We start from the raw sequence: 6,192 nt of genomic DNA, 5'->3' as shown, positions 1-6,192 counted from the left end.
TAATTTCAGTACCAGAAAAGATTGTGAGTTTAAGTCTAAATTATATAGTAAAATTTCAAAGAAACAAAATCAAACAAGATAATGTCATAGTGATGAACATAGCAGAGAATATAAGCCAATTTTTGATAATACAGGAAATTTTCCAGAGAAAGAAGAATATCATTAAGAGATACATGGAACTCATTTGGATGAATATTCACCAATTACAGAGTGGTAAAATTCTGAAGCATTCCAGACATGTGACCTCAAATCCCCAGAATATAGAACCATCTTGCTGTTCACAGCCTTATGACAGGACAAAGGTCTGGAGCAGAAGGAGGGAGTGAAATGGCTCTTCGTAGCATTTAGAGTCTCTGGAAGACACAGCCCTGCCTATGCCTGTTGGGGAGTACCTTGATTACATCAATTAAGGTTGAAAAACCTGCCCACTGTGGGTGGCACAGTTCCCTGGATGGGATCCTCCACCATATGAATGAAGAAAGGAAACTCAGCAATACCATGTATCATTGACCCCTGTTCCCAGCTGTGGGAACAGCTGTATGTATGATGTAGCTGTCTCAGGCTCCTGCTGCCTCATGCTTTGTCCCATAGTGAACCATAACGTGAATCACTAACCAGAATGAACCCTTTACCTTTTAAACTGCTCTTGTCACAAAAGGAAAAAAAATAATACAAGGAATGAGTATAAATGAAAAATCAGGTCTAACAAGATGGCTCAGTGTGTAAAGTGCTTACACGCAAGGCCTGAATTTGATCTTTGCAGTGTGGGGGAAGGAGAGAACCAACTGTATCACAGTGTTCTTCAATCTCCACATGTATGCTATGGTTTATGCATGCCCCCACGTTATGCACAAACATAATAATAATAATAATAATAATAATAATAATAATAATAATAATAAGTCATTGTGATTATTAATCAGATCATGTTTCTTACATAATATATGCAATATCAAAGTTCAGACATAATTTTTCCACATACAGTTTTTTTTATCTATTATATTGGATGAGTCATATCTACAAGAGGACATATCATATTTTCTGCATAATTATTGTAACTCTAAAAGGTCTGCTCCTGGGTTTGTGGAATACTTTCTCAGTGTGCATGAGGAACTGGGTTCTATCACTACTCTGGTCAAAAATAAGCAAAAGGAAGAAGAAAAGAAATAAGGCAAAGTTCAGTATTATGTTATAATTATGTAATGGAAATATCTATTGGAATAAAATTTTCATGAACATAGTAACCTGGAAATTCTTTAATGCAAATTGAATTCATATTTCAAAATATGCAGAATTAAAATATGTAATCTAGAAATGAAATTCCTGAGTTAAAATGTAAGTAGAATCAGGTAATAGGTTTGTTTGTCTTGAGCATGAAGAACCATAACTAATCTTGCTTCTGTTTTCCTAAAACAGAAATTATCTGATTGGGGCAACAAAGAAGACTAATGCGGGGGGAGGCAAAGTGTAAGAAAGAAGGTGATAGGACGGTATGGGGTGGGGACAGCCTCCAATTACATTATATACTGGAATCTAAATGTCCATATGTAAGCTACTACAGTATCTGATGCATATTTACTGACAAAAATGAAAAATATGTTGATTCTAACACACAAAAATGTTTTCGACATGTACATCATCTCTATTATGATACCACATGTTTATATTTTCATATTATCTAGTAGCATCTTAAATTCACATGATCTTTTTTATTTGTTTGATTATTTTCTTTATTTGCTTTATTTATTTATTTTTTGAGATAGGTTCTAATTCTAATTTGAGCTAGCCTCAAATTCAAACAATCCTCCTATCTGAGCTTCCAATGTATTGATCTTATAAATGTGAGTTACAATGCCTAGGTATCTATTATTTAATGAGACTTTCTAAGTCTTAGAGTCTTTACTATTATTAACAAGAAACCAGGTAACTGGCATTTCTTTCAAAGAAATTCATTATATAGTTAATCACATACTTCAAACAGTATTCACTGTATATTGAAGCTAGTACTTTGGAAAGCTAAAGCTCTCCCATAAAAAATGGAGAGGAAGGCTGGCCAGTTCAGGAAGGCAATATAATTACACATGCATATGTAATATGTTCCATGTCCCAAAGTGTTGGTCAGAGATTAAATTGTGGCTGGTTCTGTAGAGATGACTTAGTGGTTAAGAATGCTTCCAGTTTCTCCTGAGGAGTGAAGTTTGGTTTGCAGCACATGCACTGGACCTCTTTTGGCTTTCATGGGTACCTGCACACAAATGGCATGCACAAAGACAGACAGACAGGCACACACACACACACACACACACACACACACACACACGTAAAAATAAGTATTAAAAAGTTCAATTGTAATAAAATCAAAGGGAAATTTTTAACAACGTTAAAAATCAAATGTCCATAAAGAATCCTCAACTTAAAAGAGGTGTCTCTGTAAGATCCAGTGCACGTTAGACTGAACGGATCCAACTTGGTACTTAAGATTTTTTTTTAAGTTCATCCAAAAAGTGAGAAGAAAATTTTAACCTTTCTCCAAAATCCAAAGTGTGGCCAGAAGGTAGTCACTGTGTTTCCTGAGTGGCCGAGGATACAAACAAAATGACTTTATAGTGTCCACTGTTAGATCTGGATTGACAGAAGTAACAAAGACAGACACCGGAGTCTATGGATGCAGAATAGTTCTTTTAATCAGAATAGCTGAATGGCCAAGGTCTCTTAGAGGAAGTGGAGACTGCACTGTGGCACTGGGGGCTGAGGTTTTGTAGGACTTTAAGGAGAGAAGGGCATATCAGTATGCTGGTGCAGTGAACAATTCTCTGACCTCTGCAGTTTTGGATAGGAACTGTCAGTGGTCTCAATAGTTAATCTTGAGCATGGGGATTTCCAGAAAAAAACTTTGATTTTCTTTTTTAAATGCCTTTTACCCTTTACTCACCAGTAAGAAAAGTGATTACATGTGCAATGAGCAAGAAGCAGTGTTGAGATGAGTCACCCTAGCTGTTGATTAGCCCCAAGAAGGCCTAGCATGTACAGGAAGGAAACCAACAGGGCAGAGAAGTTCCTCTTGTGGATGTGAGGTACCCAGTAACTTTTAAGCTGCTCAGAGCTGCAAAACAAGCTGTGGAAAAGGGAAATACTGTCTTTTTTTCTTTGTCAATAATTTTAAGTTAGCAAAAACCTCATAAAATTGTTTGTCAAACATGCCAACTCTCTCAAATACAAAAATGACTTACCCTGTAAATTTGAGCAAATAGGAAAAAAATACCAGGTAAATGGGAAATATTTGTTTTTTTCCAGGAAAAAAATCTTCTAAGGAATAGCTTTGGCTATTCTAAGGAATAGTCCTGTACTTTGGAAACCAAAAGGCTCCAAGAAATGGGGGTTGAATGCTATATTCTCTAAGAAAAATCTAGGAAATAGTATTTTAAAAAGCAACAATTAGATGTTTTAAAATTATATTTAAATGTAGAACTTATTTTAATTAGAACATGTCATGAAGAAACTGAAATTAGAAGTTCTCTTGGGACATAGTCACAAACACATTAGTACCAGCTAATTGGGAAGATGTTAATCTCAGGAGTTCATGACCAATCTGGGAACAGAGTCAGATTACCATCAGAAGAAACTAGTGACTGAAATACCACCAGTAAATATTAGTATTTGTCATTAATCTGTGCGAGACAAAATGTTGATCTTTTCTTTGCAGTTATAGACTTATGCCACAGTAGGAAATGTTATGCACGAGGAGACTGAGTCCCAGTTCAAGGAGCTTTCCCCAGATCAAATATGTGCAAGTGACAGAACCAAGCAAGGTAATCCAAATGCCCATATGATTAATTCCAAAAGGAGGAAGGATATAGACAGAAAACCAACCATCACAGAATACTTTGGAAGCACTTTGACCTTTGTGGAAGACCATATGTGTCTTCATTTATATTTTAAAAAACTTATTATAAGATAAAAACTTATCACATTTGCATCTGAATTAGCCTCTCTTCAATTTGAATGCCCGTAAAAGAGTTTGAAATGTAAATGACTACAGTATTCTATCTATCTATAGCCAAGTCAAAATCAATGTTTGATGGAAAGACATTTCTTTCTCTCACTGTAAAATATTAATTAAATATATTACAATATGTTTTTCTCAAAATTTCATGTACAGAACATTTATTAGATGAGATTTTAATATAATAACAAAAATGTTTAGAATGAACAAAGATACTTTTAAAACAATTGTGTTGTCTTACAGTTTAATGCTCAGAACTCTATAGTAGAGTTCACTGGTGTGAGAGAATATGTTTTAAGACATCAGAAGATGTTTGCTTCCAAATCAGTAATCTGAGTTTGGTCCTCAGGATTCACATAGTAGAAAAAGAGAGCAAACTTCTGTGTTGTTCTCTGACCTCCATAGGCACAATGTGCAAACCCACACGTCCCAATTTTGAAATTACATTTATATAAACAGGCATGTATACTAATATAGTTTTATACTTAGTGCCAAGATTAAAACCACCTGGAAGAGAAGATAATGTTTTACACATATTAAGGGATTGTGAAATACCAGAGAGTTGAATAGTTGGCTCATGGCTGCTCTTCTAGAGGTCCCAAGTTAAACTCCCACATGGTGGCTCACAACCATCTATAAGTGTAGCCCTATGGTATCTGATGCCCTCTTCTGGTATGTGGATGTACGTGCAGACAAAGCATCCATGCAAAGAAATAAATTTTTAAAACAATCAACTAAATTAAACAACAAACAAACAAACAAAACAGAATAATTTCAAACAAGTAAATAAAAAAAATCTAAGATTGAAAATAACTGCATCTATCAGCCAGTGACTTATTGCTCAGAGACGGGTCTCTCAGCATACCCAAAGCTTGCCATTTTGGCTAGGCTGGTTGACTAGTGAGCTCCTAGAATCTGCTTGTCTCTGCCCCAGGCCCCCAAGCCCATTTTACTGGGATTACAGGCACTAATAGCCATGATTGCTTTTCACCAGGTGAGGATTCAAACCCAGGTCTTCTTGCTTGCACAACACAGTTGTGCCTACTGAGTCATCTCCACAACCAACCCTTTTTGTTCTTGATCCTGGCAGAAAAATATAAGCTAACACTCCTAAACTCTGAGATCAATTATGGTATGAATGAGAATTGCTAAGTAATTTCTGTAGTCATGTCTCACTATGACTAACAATGAACGTGTTATAAAAGGACATAGCTGTGTTTGTCTTATAGTCCTGATAGTCAGAAATCTGAAGTGGATTTCTCTAGGTGAAAAAAAGATGGCAGGGATTTAAGAATGAGGAAGAGTCCACTTAAGTGCTACTACCTCCAGGCGTCTTCTACTGAAATTCTTTGTGTGATAATTAATGATCACCAACTTGACTCAAGCTACCACCAAGGAGATATTCCTTTAGAAAACAGCAAAAGTACCACGACATCATTTAAAACAAACATCAGTTTCCTATATTAGACTGTACATTTTTTCAAAGACTATAGACATGATTGTTATTCATCCTTAAATTCCCAGGGTGAGCCTTCAAACCATGTTTATGAATTAAAATGTTATAGTGTGACAAATCCCTTCTGATCTGCACCAGCACCAGGTCACCTAGGGTGCTGAATGGGCGGACACTCCCACGGTCCCTAGAGGACTGCCCACGCGATCTTAGGATCACTGGTGAGTCGAACACCACATCTGCTCCAATCCAATCTTGCACAGGACCTGAGACAGCACTAGAGAAGCAGAGAACCACCCTGACCAGGGGCACAAATCCCTTCTGGTCTGAGCCAGCACCAGGTCACCTGGGGTGCGGAGTGGGCAGACACCAACACAATCCCTAGAGGACTGCCCAAGCAATCTTAGGATCACTGGTGAGTAGAACACAACAACTGCTCTAATCCAATAATGATGGGTTAGAGCAATAGTGCTCTAATCCTGTGACAGCAGGAACAAGGACACCAGAGTCACTCATGACCAGAAGCTCAGGTTCCTTTTAATCAGTTCAGGTTTACCTTGGTTTCAAACAGACCAGACAACTCCACAGTCCTCAAAGGAGACACCACTTCCACGCACTGTAACACGCCCAGGATCTTAGGACAACAGGATCCCAGCATAATAGGAGCTGGGTCACACTAGTATTTGAGTGTCTCAGAGGAGCTTGACTGCCAAGAACTCAGACACACCCAGAATCT

The sequence above is a fragment of the Mus pahari genome, chromosome 13, assembly GCF_900095145.1.
Source record: "Mus pahari chromosome 13, PAHARI_EIJ_v1.1, whole genome shotgun sequence".
In the NCBI taxonomy this organism is placed as follows: domain Eukaryota; kingdom Metazoa; phylum Chordata; class Mammalia; order Rodentia; family Muridae; genus Mus; species Mus pahari.
This window is presented reverse-complemented; position numbering follows the sequence as displayed.